General features: G+C 44.5%; 1 pseudogene; it reads left to right on the forward strand.

Annotated features, from left to right (window-relative positions):
* The first annotated feature begins 23,256 nt into the window (after positions 1 to 23,256).
* On the forward strand, positions 23,257 to 24,314 carry LOC116093255 (annotated as a pseudogene).
* Positions 24,315 to 25,779: the final 1,465 nt, after the last annotated feature.

The raw sequence follows: 25,779 nt of genomic DNA on the forward strand, positions 1-25,779 counted from the left end.
TCCCAGGAGAACTGCCACCAGGCAACTCCCACTGGATTATACCCAATCACATTTCCCCAAAGCTGGCCTTTTTTTTTTTTTAGATCCTAAGATAAAAATAGAGTTTTCCTGGGTCTGTTGGTCTTCAGGTTGAAGTCTCCTGTCATGGAAAACTGTGAGCCAACACATTTGCTACACTTTTTGTTTACCTGCCTTCTTGACAGGTGTGTTGGCTCTTCTGGCCTTGTGAGGAGGAGGCACAGAGCCCCTCTGTGTTCACAGTGCTATCTTTAGAGTTCCAATGTTCTTAAAGTATGACTGCTGTCCCCACCCCACCCTCAGCGAGGCAGCACGCGCTGTGCATGATGACACTTTTGTTTAGCGAGGAGGGTTCATGGAAAACTAATTCTGTTAGCGCACCAATTTCCTTTGCAGCCAAGAATTCAAGAACACATCTCTTCTGAAAAGCCAGTGAATTCGAATTCCTACTTTTCTTCAGGGACAAAGGAGAGAGGCAGAGTGGGCAAATGAATTCAGCTCTCTGTTATTATGCTGAGGATCAATCCCCTGTAGACCAGCAGGGCGTGGTTTTCATTCTGTGCCAACACCGACCTGGGTACCTGGGGAATAAGAGCGCATTTTAAAACTAGCCCATGCAAAAATAAATAATGAGGAAAGAAAATGCTGTGTTCAAAAACAAAAACGACTGGCAATGTCATTCGGTAAAGCTTAACCTGTACAAGGCCCTGGGCTTGCTTTTCAGCACACACACACACACACACACACACACACACACACACACACAAATACACAAGAGGGAGATGAGGAGAGAGACAGAGACAAAGCAAGACAGAGAGAGACAAAGACAGAGAGGCAGAAACAGAGACAGACACAGAGAGACAGAGAGAGACAGAGATACAGAGACAGGGGCAGAGAGAGGCAGAGACAAAGGCAGAGAGAGACAGAGAGACAGAGGCAGAGACAGATTGAGAGATAGAGACAGAGATACAAAAACAGAGACAGAGACAAGGAGACACAGAGAGAAACAGAGGCATAGAGAGATAGAAACAGAGGTAGAGAGAGACAGAGGCAGAGGTAGAGAGACAGAGATAGAGAAACAGAGACAGAGAGATACAGAGAGGCAGAGAGAAAGATAGAGATTGAGAGACAGAGAGACAGGCAGAGAGAGACAGAGATGGAGAGACACAGAGACAGAGACAGAGAATGTTGAAGCTGATGAGGATGGCCTTTTGCTAGTCCCCTCTGTGACTGTCTAATCTGCTTTCTTTTCTGCCTGTGTGCATTGCTGACAATACAATAAACTTGACCATTTCTGAAAAAGCATTCTACCAAGATGGTCAAGCTGTGCTTTACTGAACTTCCAAAGTTCCCTCATCAGTTCTGAGTCATCTCCCCTTTTCAGAGACCACACACTCCCAGTTTCCTGAGATGGCTTGCTGTATTAGCCGCTGATGGCCCCTCCCCCAATGTCACAAATGTGTTTCCTTACAAAACTTTCTTGGGTGATGCCAGTTCCTAGGAGATCCTGTAATAATCTTCCTTTTAAAAAAGTGTATTACTTTTATGTGTATGAGTGTTTGCCTGCACATATGTCTGTGCACCACGTTTGGGCCTGGTGGCTGCAGAGGTCAAAGAGGCCATCAGATCCTCAAGAATGACAGTCATAGATGTTTGTAAACTGCCACATGGGTGCTGGGCACGGAACCCCAGTTCCCTGGAAGAGCAGCCAGTGCTCTTAACCTTTGAGCCATCTCTCCAGCCTCATGGTAACATTTCTTCACTCTTTAAAGGCTATCTAAAACTCTTCCCCAAAATGAGCTCTTCCCTTCATAAGTATGTAGACACCTAAACACCTTAACTTTGTAACAGTCTCCATTCACGAGTCTCTCCTCATAAGCGTGCAACCATCAGCGTTAACTCTAGAGAAAACAAGAATCTGTTACACACTTTCCAAGAAAGAGAAAAAGACAAGCTTGCAGGTATATGACTGGGGCATGCAGTGTTTTTCCTAGACTCCGCTTGGGAAGTGCTTCCCTCTCCTCCTGTTGTTGCTTATGGGCTGCATTTGAATTTTATGCACAGTAAGTGAAAGTACTGTCTCTTAGTAATTTCTTTTAATGAAAGTCTTGTACAGTGGCGCATACAGGTGGGTCACTCTGTACATTTCACTACAATCAAAGTGCTTCTTTTTTCATCCTTGTTATATTTTCTGTTTTCCAATCTAGACTTATAAATGTAGTCATTGGAGAGAAAAAAAAAAAAAAAGATAACCTAAGCCTTTGGGCCTAATGTAGCTTTTTTTTTGTTTTTTTGTTTTTTTGTTTTTAATTTGGTTTTTAAAAAAAAATAAAAAATGACATTGGCCTGACTTCTTTTGTCTGAATAAAAGCTTAAGCTCAGTGTAAAAGGGTTGCATGTGCTGAAATGTTGCCCAAGGATATATGTTATTATTCCTCCCCCCTTGACCAGCAGGGTCTCCTTCTCTTTCCCTTTCAGCCTTTTGTCTGAACAGATGGGGTTGGGGAAGCTGGGGAAAGAAAGGCATTCTGTTCTCATTAACTCTCCCCATACACAAACACAACCTGGGCTTCGGGGACTCGGGAAAGGGACAGCTCCCACTCCACTGCCATTGAGATCCCAAGTAGGCGATACAAAGAAAGCCGTGCTGTGGACAGACATCACCATATCAATGCGACAGCTAACCAGAGAGATGGCGTTGTTTGTGGATGGTTTTAGAAATATACTCAAACCAAAACAAAACCCATAAGCAAACAAAAAACCCACCCAGGTCTCTGCCTAACAGAAGACACAGGCAGTCACTATTTGAGAAAAATACACAAATCTGAAACATACTTACTTCAATGTATTACTTTCAGACATTCTTTCATTGTGTATCATGATATCTTGAGAGCACGATAATAAATTGTGTTGACAGATAAAGTTATCCTATGAACTATTTGGTTATTTTACTTTATATGTGATAGAGTTAAAACCTCAAAGATGAAGATCTAGAGTAGTGCAAGCTCTTTCATTTCAATGTGATATAATAAAAATTACAATTAAAGTTCTCTGTGTGAGTGATCTTGTCTATTGGAGTATTCCTGACCAAGAAAAAAAAACAGTTACAAAAATTAAAAATATGGTCTGAGTGCTGAAATCGCTTCCTTTACAATCTTTCTGAAAGTCTAAGAATTCCATGGTATTTTGAAGAAAAGAGTAAGGTTTCAAAGAATGAAGTGAGATTGTCTGTCCTGGTGAGTTAATTCACAGGCAGTCTGTCTTCCCTCTGGGTTACAGAACTGTTGGTCATCTTGATTTTCTGTCTCTGCCAATCCTCACGACTGGGATGAGGACCCTGGAGGGAGGGTGCTTCTCATGGGTTGGGCACATGAACTTTCAATGTCACGTGCCCACCCTCTGGAAGGGAAGGAGAGCCCTGCCCAGGAGAGATACCTTTATGCTTCTAGTACCTTCTAACATCAGAACACATGCTAAAAAATGAGGTGTTTCCCAGAGATTCAAAACAGGGAAAAATCCCCCCTTTCCAACACACACAAAATGTACTGCCTGGCCTCTTTCATTTTTAGTTTTAAAATTGTATGTTTGTTTTTATTTATTTGTTTTTTGTTCCTTTATTATTCCCTGTGTGTGTGTGTGTGTGTGTATGTGTGTGTGTGTGTGCAAGAGATAGAGAGAGAGAGAGAGAGAGAGAGAGAGAGAGAGAGACAGAGAGACAGAGAGACAGAGACAGAGAGACAGAGACAGAGACAGAGAGAGACAGAGAAATATATATGGCTGTGTCCCTGTGTCTGTGTGCATGTCTGTGTCCGAGCGTGTGTGCGTGTGTGTGTGTGTGTGTGTGCATGCGTGCACATGTGTGTATGTGAACATGCACCTGAGCTCACAGGTGGATGACAGAGCCCTGCTTTCTGGTGCAGCAGCTCTCTTTCCTCTAGGGGTTTCAGAGACAACTCTGGCTGTCAGGCTTGCACGGCAGACATTTTCCCCGCTGAGACATCTCTCTGGCCTTGCCTGGCCTCTTTATTGTTGGGTCTCCAAACAGGATTGGGATATTTGTCTCAAATGACAAATATTTTCTAGAGGATAATCAATCCTTAAGAGTTGCATCAAACATAACTTGGTGTTTGTTGTTACTATTCAGGTCAGGTTACTCTACTGACATAATAATTCCCCAGTTTGAGTTTGTGATCAACAGGAGATGGAGGACAATTTTTATCCTTTGTCAGCAATTGTTAAACCATGAACTCAAGGCTCCAAGTGACCTGTTAGAAATGAAATGAAATGGTCAACTTCCCAGATGACCTCAAGTGGTGTTGATGCTCAATACGAGCCGCTCAGGTTTTGCCTGTACTGCTTCCCGCTGCCGCTGAATGGAAAAAGATGTAGATTCGGACTTTTGCTAGGCAAGCTGCGAGTAGCTCACAACACTTTCAGATTAGCCGGCTGAGGGCAGACTATGAATTGGACAAATAACTGCACAGAAGAAAGGCCAGTGATTAAGAAGCAGCTCGTCTCAAGGGGAGGCGTCTGGGAGGGTACCGCAGGGTCAGAGTGGAACTTGGTGCTGTTTAATACTTTTATCACATATCTGAAGGGGGAAGGGAAGCCACGTACAGACGACTCCGCAGATGGCTACCCACTGTAGAGGAGCTGCAGATGGGGAGGAGCAGAAAGAAGGTTACAAGGTTTCGCAGCTAGGAAGGGTGGTTAGAAAGGCCCGAAAGCCCAGGGGTGGAGACTCCCATGGAGGTTGGCATCTTCTGCATAGTAGGGTGTAGATGGTGCAGGGATTTGAAAGTGCCCTTGCAAGGTAGTTAGCACAGGCAAACTCTGGGGTCTGTTTGCTGGGAGAGACATGTGTTCTCTCAGATGTTTGGATAGCAAAATAAAGATCTTTTTTTTACCCGGGACTGTGAAACTGTTTGGGTTGGTTGGGTTTTGTCAGCTTGACCAAACCGAGACATCTCTAGAAAGAGGGAATCTTAACTTAGGAAAACGTCTCCATCAGATTGGCCTGTAGTATGTGGAAGGATTTTCTTGATTTGATCGATGTGGGATGATGCAGTCTATTGTGGTAATGCTACTTCTGGGTAGGTGGTCCTCTATGCAAGCCAGCAAGAATTCCTCCAGAGCCTTTGCTTTAGTTCCTGCTTCTAGGTTCATTGCCCCTGGAGTCCCTTTCTTGACTTCTCTCAATGGTGGAGTGCGAGCTGAGAGTTGTAAGTTGAAACAAATGCTTTAACATAGTCATAGAAACCCTAAGACACTATCATCATTAGACCACTGAATGTTGTTGTAAAAAGACAAGGGGTGGGGGAAGAGGTACGGGGTGGGGTGGGGAGGGGGCTGCAGCTTTTTCTCTGTCCAATCACATTAGGGCAGTGACAGGTCTGTGATTGGACAGGAATAGGGAGGCGGAGCTAGAAATTTAGGAGTGAGGAGGTCGGAGGTCAGAGAAGAAGCAGGAGAAATCATCATGGAGGCAGGTGAACAGGAAGTCGATCCAGACCCGGAGTGGTTTTAAACAGCCACAGGTAGCTAAGGTTTTCACAAGGTTACAATAATTGGGTTAAAGCATTATCTTTATCATTTGGCTCTGAAATTATTGTATTGGTATCTTGTAAGTTGTGATCTTATTGATATATAAATCTGACTGGATAGTTAAGCCTGAAGAGTCATGTTTCTACTGGGATTGAGGCGCTAGATGACTGATTGTGGGGTGTGTGGAGTGTTGCATGTAAGTGAGATGATCTTGCTAGCTAGGAGAAAATCGCAGGAGCCGGCTGGGACATAGTGATGTGGCCGGCCAATACTGGAATGTGGTCCAGTGGGCCAGGGGAGTTTGTTTGTTTGTTTGTTGTTTTTGGTTTTTGGTTTTTTTGGATTTTCGAGACAGGATTTCCCTGTATAGCTCTGGCTGTCCTGGAACTCACTCTGTAGACCAGGCTGGCCTCGAACTCAGAAATATGCCTGCCTCTGCCTCCCAAGTGCTAGGATTAAAGGCGTGTGCCACCACTGCCCTGCTGAGTTTGTTTTTTTAATATTTCCCCACAAAGGGAGGGGGGGGACTAGAACGATGACTCAGCAGTTTGAAGCACCTGCTGCTTTTATAGAGGACCCTAGTTCAGTTCCAAGCACCTGTACCATGGTTCACAACCATCTGTAACTCTAGCTCCAGGGCATCTGATGCCCTCTTCTAACCTCCTTGTGTACCAGGCATGAATTTGGTACATATGTATCCATGTCGACAAAAGACTCACACACATAAAAATTTAACTTAAAAATTTTTTAAAAGGCAAAGGGAATTCAAGTTATAATCTCTGAGTTCTTGAAGATATTTAGTGAATGATGGTTAGGATATTAGTGACTGTTAGGGTTCAGTGGACCCCTCTAGGGGGATTCCAGGCTCTTGTGTCCTAAAATAAGGAACCAGATAAGGACACATGGACATTAGCAGGGGCTGCTTATGCACACTAACGTCCAAGGAGGAAGACATGGGCAGTACAAAGAAAGAGTTTAGTAATGCAAACACAATGCTGTCCAAAGAATAGGGTCTTATATGTCACACATATTTCTTTTGAGGTCATCTGCCAAACATGGGATTTCTTGATCATGCTTTGTCTTCTACATGTAGTTCTACATACAGTTTCATACATCACGTGTCGCATTAGCATCTTAAATTTTCACCCAGAGGAATGCACTTTGTTTATAATGAGTCACCAGTCACCTTCAGACAGGGGTGTGGCTCTGCACTGGGTCAGCCAGTTCTACTTAGCCTGGGCAAGGAGGGACAGTGAGGCGTAGAGACGTGGAGGGGTGGGATCAGAGGAAAGTTCCAGCCTTTCTCTTTGCCAACCAGGTTCTTCTCCTCTGTCAGTTGTGCAGCCTTTGTGTAATGTCTTCTAGAGCTCACCTGCACTTTTTCTGCAGTATTCTCCTGCCTCAGTTGAAAGCACAAGGAAGACTGGAAGGCCTTGGCTCTGGGCCACAGGGACCTGCAAAAGGGCATTTGTAGACACGCACAGCCAGCCCTTTGCTTTAGGGGTTAGATGAAGTGGGCACATCCAAGTGGTACTCAGGATGGCTTGGTTCCTTCCATGTGTAGTTGGCTCAAATCTTCTTCACAGGAATTGTGATTCACCAGCCTGGTCTTTCTAGAACTCCAGATTCCCATTGTCCCATATCTGACGACTACGGCCCCACTCTGAAAGAGTTTCTTTATCTTTCATCTAAGTGAAGTTTTCAGCAACACATTAGACGCCCCCCAGTCCCCGTGCTCATTGCCCTGTGCTGCTCCCCACTTGTAACTCAGGATCCTGTCTCTCAAACAACAGATGGTTCCTTAAACGGTTTGATCTTCTCTAAAGCAGACTACGCACCATAATCCAGCCATTCGCTGTAGGTGTTCTCTTACCACCCGACAATGATAAAAGTCACAGCTGTCTCCTCATGTTGCTCTAGGAGTTAGATGAAGTGGACCCATTCAAGTGGCCATGGCAGCATAGCAGGAGACAGCCCAGAACTGACACCAGTAATCTAAAGAGCCCCCCCCCCCAATCTTTTAGGGACCTTGGCTTTGGTAAAGTCAGATGGCTGACTTTGCCAGAGAAGAGAGTTTTGAGATGAGCCAGCATGAAATAGAGTCAGACTTATTGAAAGACATTTTAACATGGCTCCCAGACACAGGGGTTTGGAGACATGCACAGGGAAGAGAGTGTGAGCCTGAGCTTGGTGTGGGCTTCTCAAAGGAGAATCTTGCTTGTCATGGTGGTGACTGACTGGAATGCAGGATTTTGGTAGCTTTGAGGGTTTCATTGTCGAGTGGGTTTCTAAAAGACTCTCCCTGCCTCTACCTCTACTGCCATTTGACTGTTGAGATTAAGTGGTGGCTCCAAAGGTGTCTTCGGTGCCATTGGAAGCAGGTAATATCAAATCAGGAACCACTAGGGGGTTAGGACATGTCCTGTTACTGTAAATAGATTTTCTGGTGAGTCTTAGAGAATTAAGGTTTACAGCTTGGAGAAGTAAAAAAAAAAAAAAGCCTAGAGTAAACTTTAATTGTGTGTGTTGAAGTTCAAAGGCTTTAGGGTCCCCATGATTTTCTCTGCCGTCCCACCTGCACTACAAACCCTTCCGCAGTGTCTGGGCACACAGCAAGAGCTTCGTAAGCGTCTACACAGCTTTCCTGTTGACACAGTCTCACAGCCACACCCTGACAGCCTTTTCTGAAACGGGTTTTAGAAATACTCTCCTTCTGTTTGTTCACAATATGACTTAAGCTCCAGGAAAAGTATCTGCCACACAGAAGGAACGTTTTCCTATAGAAGCCCTGTGACCCTTTTCACCTTCAGACAGGTGCTGCTGACACAGGCAGTCCCATCGCCTCGCTGTGAACTGGCTTGCTCCAGAACATTCTTGGCCCTCTGATCTCAACCCAGCCTGTCCTTCCACTGTGCTTATTCCACGCCTTCACAGGGAGCCTTCTGGGCAAATAGGATCACCTGCCATCATCCCAACATCCAGGGCATGGGTCCCACCCACCTCACAGCCTTGGGCTTTAGGCCTCTTCGCGTTATCCTGCTGTACATACCAGAGGGCAGCCATTCTTTGTAAGACCCGTGGCAGGGACTTCTTCTTTGAAGCCTTTCGGAGTCACCTCCTTCCCACTCCTGGGTCCCCATGGTGAGAATGCCTGTTTGTCAGTCTCTCTCTATTTTGAGAGCTCCAGGTGTGGTACTGTTCTCAGTTTGTTTGAAGACTTTTTATTTATGTGTATATGTGCACACCTATGTGTGGGTATGTACAAGAGCACACATGTAATGATGATCTCGGAGGTAGAAGGGTGTGGGACCCCCCTGGAGCTAGAGTTACAGGCAGTTGTGAGCTGCCAAACGTGGGTGCTGGGAATCGAACTCAGGTTCTCTATAATAGCAGGAAGAGCTCCTAACTGCTCAGTGATCACTTCAGCACCTGCTTTTGTGTTCTGTTCTTTTTTTTTCTTTACAATGTTTCCTGTAACCCAGATTAACTACTTCGAATTGAATTCGCTATTCAGCTGAGGATGACCTTGAACTTTTGATCATCCTGTTTCTGCTTTCCAAATGCTAAGATTACAGCCATTCACCACCGTACCCAGCTTGTTACCAAGAATTTTAATACAAAAGCTTGAGTTCTAGCAACCACGACAGACTACCCTTGCCTGCCTAGCCCTGACTTGTCAGTTAAAGAATTAGAAGGGATTTGTTCTAAGGGGGCCACTTAGGAAATATGAATAAATAATAGGATCCAGTGTGCCCAAGTCTGTCTGTCAGGGACAGGAGTTTAGGTTTAAAAAGGGGACAAGAGGTACGTATAACTAAGCAGTCCTGGTCAAGGTGTGTCCCCACCCATCACTGACCCTCATCTCTCAGCTCCGGTATTTTAGGTCTTTCAAGGTGGTAGGAAGTTGATAGATAGATAAGCTATTAATTGCTGAGGCAGGAGACTTGGGAATACTTGGCCACATTTGGTGAAGTGAGAGGGAACTCTTCCTGGAGTTCAAGGTGACTCAAGAGAAAAGGTGCTGGGATTTGGGAACTTAGTTTAGTGGTGCAGAGCTAGCCTAGGAGTACAAGGCATTAGCTCTGAAAATAAGTGAGTTCTCGGAGGCCCACAGGGAAGGACAACAGCTTATCTCTGTGACGTCAGCCTAAGTACGGACATGAAATGAAGGCGGAGATACAAAGGATTCTAGCTGCCATGTAAGTCAGCGCTGTTTTTTTTTTTTTTTCTTTTTCCAAAAACTGCATCCTTAAATGCCTATTTCAAGACATCTGGTTTACCTGAAGTTCCAAACCTAAAGCTTCTCTCATGGAAACCCCTTAGAAGTGTTCGCAGAGAGTTCTGGCTAGATTTGTTAAACTCCGGAACAGAGGAGGAGACAGCCTGAGGAAATCCAAGGCTCCCCTTAGGAAAGGGTAGATCTGAGGTCTGGAGACAGGATCTGTTCTGTGCACTCCGCCCCCTGTTGGAGAGAGAAAGAGTTGCAAGCGGCTTTGACTTTAATTGGGGAATGGGATGCTGACTGCCTAAGTGAATTGAATGGCAGCTAGCCCAGCGTAGGAGAGGTGCTGGACAGAGTGTAGTTCGCCCTGGACCTCGCCCCTGCCTCCCGCGCAGCAGTCCACATCTGTCCTGGGACAGGCACACAGACTGTGTAATCAGGCTCAGCTGGTAATCAGGGAACTGCCGAACAGACGCTAGACTAAATTATCTCCCTGTCCCAGACAAAGTGGCCTTGCAGATGAGGGTTAAAACCAGACATGGTAGAAAAAAAACAAAGGAAGGAGAGTGGCAGCTGCTAAGGAACACCTGGCCAGTGGCCGGCTCCCAACTGTCTGCATTCACCCACAGAGCCTCTGAAGCCAGGGTGGGTTACCAAGGGAAGGGGGGCTTCAGACCAATGGCATGTGGTGCCAGAATCATTGTTACAGGAGGAATAACCTAGACCCACAGTTGCAAGAGAGGAAAGCAGAATCAGTTTCCCGCAAATGGCCAGCTGTGTAAATGTGCATGGCAACGTGCCTCCGTTTCCTCTTTTACTCACTGAGGGGGTCTGTGCTCCCACTTTCAAGATGCAGATGGTAATAGCTTGCCCCCACCCCTTTCCCAGGGTGAGAGTCCATTTCCATTCCTGTACTTGTGACATTGGGGTCTTCAGAAGGGACTTCGCAAGTGTTGCTAGAACCTCCAGAGTTCGCAGGCTATGGGGGCAGGGGAAGAAATCTTAGGAACTGTAGATTGTGTAGAAGAGGGAGCACTCTGATACTTGGAGGGAGACAGGCCTGGCCTATTCAGTAGGTGACTCTTAAGGGTTCTGGGTCAGGCACAGGGCTGGGCACATGATGTTGAGCCAAAGTGAGCTGAGCATGCTGCCCTCACAAAGCTTCCTGCTCTTGGGGGTTGTGGGGAGGTGGGGCGCAGGGAGGGCAATGAACATTGAGAAAATGCTCACACTCACGGGATGGGAGTGTCTCTGGAGTGGACTTGTCCAGCTAGGGAAAGCCACTGAGAGGGAGGCAACTGTGCTGAAGGAGAAGACAGGTGAGCTAGCCAGTCCTGGAGAGAGGAGAACTGGAGGGTCCCAGCTGCTGGTGGGCGGGAGCGGGGGTGAGGCAGCTGCTGGGGGGGCAGGAGCAGGGGGGGGCTGAGGCAGCATAGCCGCTGCAGGTGGGTGGGGCTTGTCCTCCACTATGTGTTAATGTATGGTTCAGCCTTAGCTGCGTGCGCTATCTACTCTAGTGTATAACAGTCCGGCTTGAGGCAACTGAATACCGGATTGAAAAAAAACAGTAAACACTAAAAGGTTTCTGAATACGCAGTGACCAAAATCAGACTCAAAAGCAGGTTGCGTGGCGGTGCTTGCCTCTGTTGTACTGTGACATTGCTGCAGCTTTGGCTCTGGAACAGACTTTGCACTGTGCACGCCACCAAGCCCTGTGAGGCCGACATAGTCTGCCTGAAACACCTCTGCTCCGATGCCGGGGCGGCTGTGTGTTACAGACTCTGATCACTTTGCTCTACGGACAATGTTCTCTGCCCTTCAGGAAACAACATGATTTAATTATGCAAGCAGACTTTGGGTATTTTCTTACTGTGGTTCCTCAGCTTGCAAGTATCCAATGAGTTATGTTTGGAATGTATTGTGTTAGAGTATTTAATTAAAGAAAACTGTTTCAGTTACTGACTTGAGTTTCATTTAAGAAAAATCACTGAGTTTTGGCTTTGGATTAGGGCAGAAATTCCAACAACTTCAGAAATGACCCTAAACACACTTCTGCCATTTCGTACTTTGCATTTCTGCAAAGCGTTGGCCTTATCATTGAATATTATAAAATAAAATCGCAGGTCAACTCTGACAAATGTTGAAGGTGTGCTGGGCCCAGCAGTGTCAAATATTCATCTAAAATTTGATTCTTTAATTAAAAAGGCATGTCTCATCAGTATGCAGATATGCATTTGTCTTTATATACAACAAAGTTATATGTATGCCAATTGTTAAAAATATATTTCTTTATGATTTATTATTAGTAAATGTTTGGTTTATATTCCTATTTTATATACTTGAATATCTGGAGTCATGGAAAAATGTCTGAGGCAAAAAGGGACTAAAAGTGGAAATGCTTAAGGAGCCTGATCACATCATAATATATAGTGTTCACAGCAAGCAGGTGGGGGCCAGAGGCAGGCCTCCCACGTCAGCGGAACCACAGGCAACCACAACAGCCATGTGGCCAAGCAAACTACAGTGGCTCCCGAGTGCCGGGTGACTTGTTTCTTAGAATTACGATAGCAGGTGCTGACATTCAGTTGGCACGAGGCCATGGGACAAGTCCTGCCCACACTGCTCTGGTGCTGATCCAAGCTACTTCTACCTGGTTTTTACTGGCCAGATAGCTTAGTGAAACCCTCTGCTGAACTCAGGAATAAGAAGCCCAGCCGGGCGGTGGTGGCGCACGCCTTTAATCCCAGCACTTGGGAGGCAGAGGCAGGCGGATTTCTGAGTTCGAGGCCAGCCTGGTCTCCAGAGTGAGTTCCAGGACAGCCAGGGCTATACAGAGAAACCCTGTCTCGAAAAAAAAAAAAAACCAAAAAAAAAAAAAAAAAAAAAAAAAAAAAAAAAAAAGAAGCCCAGAAACCTCGCCCTAACAACAGGAGAGTGTGGTGGACTCAGGATTTTTAAGCTTCTCCCCACTTGTTATCCCTTTTGCCAACTTTTACTGATAACAGATTTTATAAAGACATTTATTTTAAACAGCTGGTTGCTGACCATGAAATTTTATCCTTTATTAAGGACACAAGCAAATTTGCATGGTGATGAAATGGGTGAGCTTATTTTTACATGAAGAATGACATTGTGGAGAACATTGCAGCGTGTGGGTCCGCTGCTGGTGATCCTGGCTCAGCTTGGCTCAGGTTTTCTCCATGTATCATATTGAGGACTGACTGCAGACAACTGTGACCAAGGCTAGCTCTTCTCAGGTCAGGTCACTGGACACAAAGACAAGCCTGACAAATAGAAGCTTCTATTTACATTATGTTCACTAACATTCCATGGGGCAAAAAAACATCACATCAATGGGTCAGGAAATGAAAATTCCACCCTTAGTGGGAAGGGACAGGGGATGAGTATTTGCAACACAAGAATCCCAGTGGTCACACCATCCATAGGAGCAGCACAGTCTGGAACAGGTATTTGAACTGCCTACTATTTCCTTCTTGTTCCCTTAAGCATTCAGTTAAATTCTTCCTGGAAATGTTAGGTTGCCTCAGTAGTGCTGTGAAGGATGAAGGGGAGCAAGTTTGTCCACCACTGAGCCCAAGCATTAAGTGGAAGTGAATGTGCTTGAGTCTCTAGTGAGAGATGAAACTCAGGGGACCATTTTCTAAGAATTACTGTTGGAGAGGTGTAGTCCTCAGTGCTTTACTTTCCAGCACTCCTCCTGGTTGGCTCTGGGGATGAGTACAGAGTTCAATTTCAGAAGAAGTCGGTTTCCTTGAAGTGTGTGCGATGAGTCAGATGACAGTATATGTCAATATAATATGCAATCTACCAGGATGACTCTGGGTGCCTAGCAGCAGCTGTGTGAGCATCATCAAAGCAGGCAGCATGGGACATCCCTACCTACTCCTCACCACTCCTGCCTGAGGGACATGTCTGTCAAAGTCAACAGCTCCAAAAACTCGATTTGTGGATCCTAAGGAACCTCTGGCCCAGATGACCTCCCAGATATCTGTTGTAAGAAGTAGCCATAACCTGACCCCAAACCATGCCACCCTCAGGAGAAAGACTGGGGCTGTACTTTCCCAGAGTCAGGACATCTGGATACAGAAGACTTTGGTCCATCCCTCTTTGTTAGCTCTTTTTACACTCAAATCCAGATTTGTAGGGGGTGGGGAGTAGAATAGGCAGTATTTGAATATATCTTAAATTCTTGAACATTGAATTTGGACACAGATCTTTGGTGGCATGAGACAAGAAAAAATGATCTTGCTTGAGAGGGTAGAAGGAAGAAAGGAAGAAAGGAAGGAAGGAAGGAAGGAAGAAATGGAGGGAAGAAGGAAGGAAGGAATGAAGGAAAGAAAAGAGGAAGGGAAAATTAGAGAGGGAGAGAGGGAAGGAAGAAGGGAGGGAACAAGAAAGGCAGAGAACGTAAAAACTTATTGGTTCACATATTTGACTCCAGGGCTTGCTGATCTAGAGATGGTTGCAACAAGACTGCAAATTTCCCTTCTCTGTTTCTTCTGAGTATGGGTCCCACGAAGTTCCCTGCCATGGCTAGTGTCTGCTCTGGACTACTGGTCTTTAAGAAGCTGAGGAGAATTTTCTCTGACCTACCACATCTATTTAAAATATCAAAAAGTTACAAGATGAGAATACTATCTTTTATTCTGTAAACATTGTTAACAGTCAATCAAACCTTCCTCTCATATCCATTCATCTGCTCATTCATTCATTCATTCATTCATTCTTCATTCATTCATTTTGCAGTACTGAGCATCAAACCCAAGCCTTTGTCCATGGTAGGCAAGCAGCTTGCCACTGAATTATATCTACAGCAGTCAACTATTCAAATGTCTGTGTGACTCAGCCCTCCAGTTTGTTACATTAATGGATGTTTCTAGGTGTATGTGAATATAGTTCTGTCTTCATGAATATAACTTTTTATAGTATCTTGAGATCAAGGTAGATAACTCCTTAAGGGAGAATAATTTAAAATTAGTCTTAGCCCTTTATATTTCCATACAAATTTTAAAATTAACTCGATAGTTTGTATCAAAATGACTCCTGAATTTTGCATTAGCATTAACTTGAATCTACTGATCATTTGGTTATTTATTCATTTATTTTGTGTGCCAATGAGTGTGGGTTGTTGTGTGTGTTCTAGTGGAGGTCAGAGAACTACTTGTAGAAGTCAGTTCTCTCCTTCTACCATGAGGAAGGGGTGCTTGGGAGCAGAAAATAAAAACAAAAACTGACTTGAAGTCAATCATGGGGTACAAGCTGACAGCCTGTGTTCTGCTGAGACAGCTCTCTCTGAGATCGCCAAACAGCTCATCCAAGGTAACTCAGCTCTTGCAGACCAAAGCCCAGTCTTTTATTTACACATTATTTCAGTCATTTACTCCAGGTTCCCTTTTGATTATCCCATGAATCAGCATTCCTTGACCCCAGCCCCTTGATTCTTAAAAAGAGATAGCAAATACATTTTTTTTAACATTTGCAAATGAACTCTGAGATCTGTCTGCCTTTGTAAGCACAGACAATAAGCTAGCTGGGTGGGACCTGGCTCTAAGATCACCATTTCCACCACACCTGGGTCTAAACTAGCTCTGTCCCAGCTGATCTTGAACTCAGGAATCTGTCTGTCTTTGTAAGCACCAACAATAAACATAGCTGGGTGGGATCTTGCCCTGAAATCACAACTCCCCAAATCTCTTTATCTCCTTTTATATCTTTCTGACAAGCTGGCTCATCACAATACTTTGTAGCTTTTAGTAAATGGTACAGCATAATTAGAGTTTTCAGCAAGTAACTTCTGAGGTTACTTTTTTTCTCTATAGACAAATGGGGACAATTCTATTGTGCTTTTAAAATTCATATATGTTGTATTTCTTTTTCTTGCCATATCACAGTGGAGAGACCTCTAGTATGATGTTCAATAAAAGTAGTGACTGCATCAGGTTCCCTTATACTACTGACTGCCTAAGAACTGCACTGTAAGAAGCAGCAAGTTTGTTCTCTTTCTTCTTCTCACCTCTGCCATCAGCTCCACAGCCACCACCACATGTGAGTGCATCTGGGAGCTTACTGCCTGGAACATGGTGAAAGACCCCCAGAACTGGGGAGATCCTTACTCAAGTCTCAGGATGACGCGACCACCCAATAACTCACGAGAGACCGAACTTGCTGCAATCACATGAGGTTTATTTGGGATAGGCCAGTACCGGGGTCGATCTCATGACCATGCTGGCCAGAGGAGTTTGACCCTGAACACAAGAAGTGAGGGGTATTTAAAGGGAAAGACCACAAGCTGGGGGTGGGGAGAGGGTTACCAAGGAAACATAACATAAAAACAGTGGAAAATATCAGAGGGACCCAACCCAAGGTATTCAGTTAGGGAGGAAAACATTCATTTTAAGAATGTAATCTTTATCTATCGGTTGGCAGGGTGGAGGGCCCTCAGCAGGGTGTAGAGTCTTGTAAACCAGTAGACCTTCATTCCTAGTTCTGCCCTCATTGTGGATCAGTCAAGAGGGACAGGTATCGGGAACCAGAGCCCTGAGGCTCTGAGTTAGCCAAGTTCCTGGAACTACCTACTTCTCACTTTTGGCTTGATATAGAGGTTTTCCATGCCCCCTTTTAGGTAAAGGTTACACATTATACATACATTTCTATTAAATGCCCTCATTTTAAATTCTAAGATTCTCCAGCCTTTCAATGGCACCTAGCCTGGTAGCAAGATGCCAACTGCCAAAGCCATCAGAGAAAAAGATGACTCCTTCAATACCCTTTTGCAGTGAGAAGGGTGCTTGTTACATGTGCCCAGGGCAGTGTTCATAGATCAGAAGCCCACGGTCATTGGGGAAGCTCACACTGGCACCCACTGCCAGCTCTACCACTGGAACACCTCAACACAGGCAAGAAAGATGCTGCCAATAACTACGTGTTGGCTCCTATACCATTGGCTTGCAAAGTTTCTGGCTAGAAGCACTCTTACATTTGTTCCTTTACACATCACATTCTCTGTCAGGCTGGCTTCTCTAGTTTTTGTTACCACCTCTTTCCAGAAGTTTCTTGTTAGCCTTACCTATTTCCTTCTTTGCCTTTCCCTGGTGAGGTTTGTTAAACTGCTTGGGTTTGTGGATTCATAGTTTCAGTCAAACCTGGAAACTGTTTAGCCATTTGTTTCCTTAAGCATTGTATCTGATCTTCCTCTTTCTCTACTTCTTCAGAGACTCCAATTGTAATGTCACAGCCTTCTTGATAAGTGTCTTATAGACAAACAGCTTGATCTGTCTGTCCTTTCCTCCCCTACCCTTTCCTCCCTCCCTTCTTCTCTCCTTTCTTTTCTCTCTCTCTTTCTTCCCCATCCTTCCTTCCTTTTTTCCTCCTTCTTTCTTCTGTCTCCTTCCTTCCTTTCTCCATGCCTTTTTTCCTTTTTTCTTCCTTCTTTCTTCTGTCTACTTCCTTCCTTCCTCCATGCCTTTCTTCCTTTTTTCTTCCTTCTTTCTTCATCTACTTCCTTCCCTCCTACCTTCCTTCCTTCCTCCATGCCTTTCTTCCTTTTTTCTTTCCTCCTTTCTTCTGTCTTCCTTCCTCCCTTTCTCCTTCCTTCTCTGCCTTCCTTCCTTTTCTATTTTCCCCTCCTTTCTCCTTATTCCCTTCTTCCTCCCACTTATCCTTTCTATTTCAGACCTGCTTTTCATTGTTCCTTCTTGTGTCTTGCTGTTCTCCAAAATCTGCCTTTATTTCCAGGTATTTTATTTGTTGTGTTTAGAAGTCCATTTTGCTTTGCTAGTGAGGACATATTACTTGCCAGTGACTTCAGCACTTAATTTGCCCCCTCCAATAGCACCTCCACCAACCCCTTCTTAGTTAAGTCAAGATCAGTGCATTTCTTGAAAAGAACTCAGCAGAGGCTGGATATTTGCAATGTATAGACACGGGTCACTCAGCTTGCTAGTTTTGTCACCTTAGGAAAATCATTTAACTTCTGAGTTTATAGATTCCCATCTAGAAATGGTTGTGTCAGAATAAGATTAGCTAGCTGAGTAGGAATTTGCTGAATTCACAAACAGGTGGAGGAGGTATGTGGGAGCCACTGTCTCCTCTCCAATCTCTCCAACCTCACCACTTTGGAAGCTGGCTTTAGTTGTGAGTCATAAGGAAGATTAGCAGTCCTTTTGCCCTCAGAAGGAGGGGCTGAGGAATGTCTCCGGATACTGTGAATCCTGGCCACATGTTGCAAGATACAGTGGCTATTCTTGGAACCTTGCTGAGATGATGAAGTGGGGATATTAAGAGCCCACAGGTGTCAGAGGCCATGTCCTATGTTCCAGAACACCAGAAAGACTTGCCTCATGCCTCCTGGGATTATGTGCCCACATGTCCCTATATAGATGGAAACTGAATCTCAGAACAGTATCTCCAAGAAGCTTGATCACCTTCTCTCTCCATCAGCCTGGTTGTCTGCTGAGGATAATTCCCTAATTCTGAGACAGTGTTGAGAGTCGGCTAGCATGGGAAAGCAGAAATAGGAATCAAGGACCACACTAGACTATAACTCAGGGGAGATGAAAGGAGTAGGCGTACCCGCAGATACTTCTCTGGGAACAGCTAAGGAGAGTGTTCTTCCCAGTCTATACTTAACCCACAGTCTGTCAGACAAGAAGACAGAACTATAAAGAGCAACTGACTATACAACTGGGAAAGAGATGCAGGCTCGTGCACAAGAGTGAAGTATGCTGCTTATTCCGGCTGTGTGAGTAGCGGTGAGAGTCTTCCGACTCACAACCCTGGGTAGTGTCCACAGAGAGCAAAGCTCAGTGGGCAAGCTGCAAGCTGCTTCAGTCTTGCCCAGAATGTCTCCAGTGACACTTCTGGACTGGCACCCCTACATTGACCCACTCCAGTAACACCTCCACCAAATTCCCTCCAGAGTTAAGACAATCAACCTGTTTACAGACATTGCCAAAGGTCTCCAGGGGAAGCACGAGTAAAATTGTTCCTGAATGAGATGCCCTGATGGAGCCTTCTGGTTTTAAATCCAAAAGCGGTAACATTTGTAATAATTCCCAGGACTAGAGCTTGGTATGAAATGCATAGAGATATACATTAAAATAATAATAATAATAATAATAATAATAATAATAATAATAAACAACATATACATATATATCTAACACTTACCCTAATTTATTTATGTCTGTGAAGCCATTATTTATATGTCCCCACCCCACACACTTAGCAGAGGCATACGGCGTGGTTCATCACACATGCTTGAGTCAGAGCCCCAGCTGCTGAGGTCCCTGCTCCATCTGTTACTGTGCGTGATGTCGGACAAAGAAATCCTATCTCTGCAACTCACAGTCTTGGTCCACAGTGTAGATGACGGCAGTGGCCACCTCACCGTGCATCTGTCACTCAGGCATCCCGTTCACTCATGGATGTTGAGAGCTCAGCACCACCCTGAATGAGGGTGGTGAGCCCTACACACCCAGCACTTCTCAGCTGAAGTGGGGAGATGAAAATGTTCTAAGTGTTCATGTGAGTAGCGCTAAGGTTCCTTCTTTTATTTTTTTTAAAGATTTATTTATTTTATTTTATGTGTATGAGTACACTGTAGCTGTACAGATGGCCATGCCATCTGGGAATTGAACTCAGGACTGCCCGGCTCCATCCGGCCTCTCCGCTTGCTCATGCATAATACACTGTAGCTGTCTTCAGCCGCACCAGAAGAGGGCGTCAGATCTCATTACGGGTGGTTGTGAACCACCATGTGGTTGCTGGGATCCAAACTCAGGACCTTTGGAAGAGCAGTCAGTGCTCTTACCCGCTGAGTCATCTCGCCAGCCCCTCCTTCTTCTATTTTAAAAATAGGTACCTCGTATAATAATGGAACTGTGCTGCCACCTAAAATAAAACTGCAGAGAACTTTCTATTTGACTGATGGACTTCATGTAATTTAGAATCAACCAGAAGTCACACCCGTAGATGTGTCTATAAAGGACTTTCCAAGGAAGTTTGACTGAGGGGGGAAAGGCCCATCCTGAATTTGGAGATAGCTGTCTTATGAGCTTAGTTAGCACAGTTCTAAGCTTTTAGACCTATGAAAAATAAATCTCTGCTGCTTATGAATATCTAATGGGGTGAATAAAAAGGAGAAAGAGAGCAGAGAGCCCCGACATCCATCTCTCTCTGGTTCCTGACTGAAGGTGACATGTTAACTGTTGCTCAAGCTTCTGCCACCGTGCTTTCTTCCCTGCCATACGGCACCCTCAGACTGCAAGCGAGAACGCCATACCTCAGACTGCGAGTGGGAACAGCATACCTCATACTGCGAGTGAGAACGCCATACGGCACCCTCAGACTGTGAGTGAGAACACCATATCTCAGACTGCAAATGGGAACAGCATACCTCAGACTGCAAGCGAGAACACCATACGGCACCCTCAGACTGCGAGTGAGAACGCCATACCTCAGACTGCGAGTGGGAACAGCATACCTCAGACTGCAAGTGAGAACGCCATACGGCACCCTCAGACTGTGAGTGAGAACACCATACGGCACCCTCAGACTGCGAGTGAGAACGCCATACGGCACCCTCAGACTGCCATACGGCACCCTCAGACTGCGAGTGAGAATACCATACGGTACCCTCAGACTGCGAGTGAGAACACCATAAGGCACCCTCAAACTGTGAGTGAGAATGCCATATGGCACCCTCAAACTGTGAGTGGGAACACCATAGGGCACCCTCAGACTTCGAGTGAGAATACCATACAGCACCCTTCAACTGTTAGTGAGAATACCGCACCAGCGGCGAAACCCCGTCTACTCAATCTTATGGAGAAAACTTTTGGCTAACACATCACACACACACACACACACACACACACACACACACACACACACACGGAGAGAGAGAGAGAGAGAAAGAGAGAGAGAGAGAGAGAGAGAGAGAGAGAGAGAGAGAGAGATCCTAATATATACCTTTCCTCCCTGAGCTGTTTCTTGTCAAGCACATGAGAACAGTAACTTATACACCTCCTTACATTCCTCTGCTCTCTTGGCAATGATGATAAGTAGTTCAAGCTTTGGGAGGATTCACCCCACCCGTATCTGAGGGATTCAGGATGAGTCCATTTTAGAAGCATGTGCCTCAGATTTAGTTTATGAGATTGGAGAAGATGTTGCTGTAGCCTCTAGGGAGAAAATCACTACAGTTTCTTGCAGACGATAGAATTGAATGAAGAGCCTAGAAATTGTACAATCGCTATTCAACAACCAGACAGTCAACAGTATGAGTGTTTAAGACAGGAGAAGGTAGAGCAGAGGGGGAAAGGCTGGTGGTGGTGTTGAAGAGGAATCCATAGCAGAGTAGTTCATGTGAGCAATGTCCCCCATAGGCTCAGATGTTTGAAAACTGATCCCGGTTGGTGGCGCTGTTTGGCGAGGCTCAGGAGGAGCAGCCTTGCTGTAGGAAGTATGTCACTTTTGGTGAGCTTTGAGTATTTACGGTCTTTTTCTTCCTCTTGACTCTTTCTGCTCCATGCTCACCATTGTGGTTGAGACGTGAGCTCTCTCAGCTTCCTGTTCCTGCCGTCATGCCTGCCATTTACTGTCTCCGTCTAGGCCACTGATGGACTTCCATCCTGCTAGAACTATAGCCACGGAAGCCCTTCCTCCTGCCAGTTGCCTGGGTCTTGGTGTTTATCATAGCAACAGAAAAGTTAACTAAGAGGCAGCAGCCCACAGCTACCCTCTCCAGTTAATCAAAGCTACGTCTCACTAGGGTTTCCTGCCAGATTCTTAACATAATCTTATTTAAACTTCTCTAGTTTTCCTCATTGCTTAAGAATAGCTCAAAATGCAAGCAAGCAAACAAACAAACAAACACCCCTAAACTAAACTACTTGAAATAGCTGCAACCAGCCAGAATGACGGTATGCTACACTCCTGACCCTCAGTGTTGTGGGGTTAGTGGCAAGGTTTTGAGGAATCAATTAGGTCTTGAAGGTATCAAGGTGTCAATCAGGTACAGCCTTCATGAGTTAGATTATTGTTCTTATAAAAGGGGCTGCAGGGAGCTCCCTCAGCCTTTCTATCATGTGCGCTGCAGTTAGAAGCCATCTTCTGTGAAACATGAGGTAGGACCTCAGTGGCTGGCAACTTGATCTGGGAACTCTAGGCTTTTAGAACTATGAAAAATATTCTGCTGCTTATCAACCGCTTTTTTTTTTTATAGTACTCCGCCGTTATGGCAGTCACAATGACTGAGACTGGTTTCCTATTTTTCTAACACTCCTGCTTTTAGCCCAAATAGAGCATCAGGAGCAAATGTATCTTTCTATCTTTCCCACCCACACCAAGAAAAACAAACAAAGCAAAACACCTGCTACAACAGTGTTTAAAGCGCCATCCATCTAGGACCCAGAGGTGACTTAGAGGAAACGTGTGTAGCTGGGAGCTATTTCACCTGCGACAAAGTTCCCGAAATAAGGACTCTGAGACTTAATATTTCATGAGTAAATACCTAGGCAATAAGCTCTGGCTTGTTCTGTGACTGGCTCATAACTTAGTTGCCATTTATTTTACTCTAAGTCCTCCCATGTGGTTAGTAACCTCTCTTCAGGTTCATGCATCTGTCTCCATCAGCGTTTGGGTTAATCCCTCTTGCCTGACTATTTCTCAGAATCCTACCTCTCTCTGGTGGATGCCCCACCTTCTAATCTTGCCTCAGCTCGTTGGCCATATGCTTTTTGTTTGACAGGTGATGCTTCCATTCAGTACAAGAGATTCTCTCTACATATGGGCACTTGCTGCTAAATCCACAGACATGAGGTTTGTCCATAGGATCCACATGGTGGAAAGAGAGAACCAACTCCAATAAGTTGGTCTCTGATCTCCACAATTTCCTGAAGAGGGCATCTGGGAATCAGATGATGTGGTAGAGTCCCTATATTGTGATAGAAATATAGATGAGAAGGCTTAAGTTCATAAGTACAGAGTATCACAAAGATTGCTGTCAGGGCTGGAGAGATGGCTCAGCAGTGAAGAGCACTTGCTGCTCTTGCCAAGGACCTGGATTCAGTTCCTAGCACTTATACAGCTCACAACTGCAACTCCAGTTCCAGGGGATACAAGGTCTTCTTTAGACTCCTGCCAGGAATCCGATAGACATGGTGGCATAGACACACACATAGGCAGAATACTCACTAAAATAAAATAAAATAAAATAGTCTAAAAATTAATAATAATAAACCCCATAAGATTGCTACTTGAGACACTCTTGAAGATATGCTGAGGCTCACCCTCAAACATGGAGCCAAGCCCTTGAGCCCACGTGTTTATTTTAAAGGAGATCATTTGAGATGAAGAAAGAATGACCTGAAGGGCTAGACAGGAGGGGTCATCAAGCAGAGCTCACACAGAGCCAGCCAGGGGCTTTGACTTTTAGAGATGAAAGCCGAATGCCCAAGGTGAAAAATGCGCTCCCTGGTGATAACAACAGATTTGGCGAATGGAAGAGATTAGTGAACAACTTCGAGACTCAGAAAGAACACAGCAATATAGCAAAAACGTCAGCTTTGGCATTTCCTGGCTTACTCAGAAAAGAAAACATTTTTCAGAGACAACAGCAAAATACAAATAGCATTAATAGATAGTAACGGGCAGAAGAGAGGGCTCAGTGGTTAAGAATACATTCTGCTCCTGGGATGGAGTAGAGTCTAGCTCCCAGCACTCATGCTGGGCGGCTCACAAGCACCACCTCTAACTCAGCTCTAAAGGATCTAACCCTTCTGGCATTGCCAGGCACCTGCCCTCCCATGCACATACCCCACCACATAATTAAAATACTAAGAATAATAAAAAAGTAATAAGCGGCACTTGGACAAAAGTCCCGAAAGTAAAGAAGCAGGAGAGTGGAAATTCAAACAAGTGGCTGAGGCGTATGAAGTGTTATCGGATGCTAAAAAGCGGGACATTTACGACAAATACAGCAAAGAAGGATTAAATGGAGGTGGAAGAGGAGGAGGTGGAAGCCATTTTGCCAGTCCATGTAAGTTTGTCTTCACATTCCAGAACCCAGATGATGTCTTCAGGGAATGTTTTGGTGAAAGGGACCCATTTTCATTTGACTTCTTTGAAGACCCATTTGATGACTTTTTTGGAAACTAAAGGGGTCCCCGAGGTAGTAGAAGCCAAGGTGCTGGCTCCTTTTTCTCTGCCTTCAGTGGATTTCCTTCTTTTGGAGGTGGATTTCCTGCTTTTGATATGGCTTTACTCCATTCGGGTCACTAGGTCATGGGGTCTCACTTCATTCATTCAATGTCATGTGGCGGCAGTGGAATGGGCAACTGCAAATCAATATCAACTTCAACTAAGATAGTTAATGACAAAAAAAAAAATCACTACAAAGAGAATTGTGGAGAATGGTCAAGAAAGAGTAGAAGTTGAAGATGATGGACAGTTAAAGTCCTTGACGATAAATGGTGAGGAGCACCAGCTAAGCGTGGATAACACGTAACTCAACGCACGCATTTAACCGGAGTGCTAACCTTAGCGAGCACCATTTGAGGAATAACAAGGAACTTTTTTCTTTGGAAGATTTCAGCCAAACTTGACTTTCTGTATAACTGTACCTAATCCAAAGTATTAATAAAACAGCTCACCGGGGCCCCTATTTGTCATAGACATTTGAGTTTGTTGTTGGGGTCACAAAATAGGACATTTTTTTTCTTTAAAATTGTTGTAATCTCTGTATGCACTTTGCTTTAAACCAAACGTAATCTGAGGTGAGCCCTGTGACTCCTAAGTAGTCCTAGGGACCAACATAGATGCTTCCCATTGTGTTGAAATGTGGGTGAGTAGTGTCAGCCTGCTGTGAAGTTATCGTTGCCAGATGAATCTTCTACAGAAATACTATAACTTTATTTTCAGTATTTAGTGGTGAAAGCTATTACTGGATCAATGATTATATATTTCCGGTTTCATGTAAATTAAGGATGTTTTCTAGTTATGCATGGATGCTGCTGGCAATCTCATTAGTTTGACTACTGTCTAAATATGTAATGGTAAGCTTAGGTTTTTTTTAAAAAGCTGGTAATTTGGGTTTTTGTCATTGGCTTTTAACAAAGAGAAAATACATGTGAATGTTTTTGGTGCATTCTTTGATGAAAAAAAGGTAAAAGAATTGTCACCAATGGACCTGTACAATGTGAAGGCCAAGGTCCTGTTGTGAGAGTGTAGTGATACCCATAGCCACTCAAATATTACAGGCCAGTGTTCTTCAAGAACAAATGGGGAAAAGTTTAGTGAATGGAATTTAAAAACCTATAAAGATGGGGAGATCCAAGGTTTATCTACCTTCTAAAAATCAATCAGTTTGGTAACTAAGCAAATCAACAAAGTAGAGAAAAAATATATCTGGAATATCTCAGTAGATACAAAAAAATTATCACTTAGTTAATTTTCACATGGAAATGCAAAACAACAAAAACAAAACGGAAAACAACACAAAACAAAATACCCTGAAACAAAAGTTGGGGGCATTTGTACTTGCATTGAAAGCTTTCAAAGCTACAGATTTTGAGGCTGCACTATTAACATTTAAAGAGATATATTGATCCAAGCAACAAATAGAGAGGCAGTCCTGCGCACGCAGAGGAAACAGACTTTTGACAAAGGAGCAAACCATTGTAGTGGAGATAAACTGTCATGCCCAGAGGTAGTACAAAACCCGATGGAATATCCACAAGCAAATAATAGTAAAACCATGTCGCCATTCTGCACAGACCTAACAGGGACCGCAGATCTGAGCTGAATGCTCTTAGTAGCTCTGTGTAAGAAAAAACGCTCAAATTTCTACTTCAGGCGACAGATTTAAAAAAAAAAACTAACTGATTATGTTGACATCACACAATTTTAGTGAGCAATAAAAATAATGAATGATCAGCATATGTAGCCACCCAGCTGAATCTCAAAATAATTAC

This window comes from Mastomys coucha, unplaced genomic scaffold (genome assembly GCF_008632895.1).
Source record: "Mastomys coucha isolate ucsf_1 unplaced genomic scaffold, UCSF_Mcou_1 pScaffold16, whole genome shotgun sequence".
NCBI lineage: Eukaryota > Metazoa > Chordata > Mammalia > Rodentia > Muridae > Mastomys > Mastomys coucha.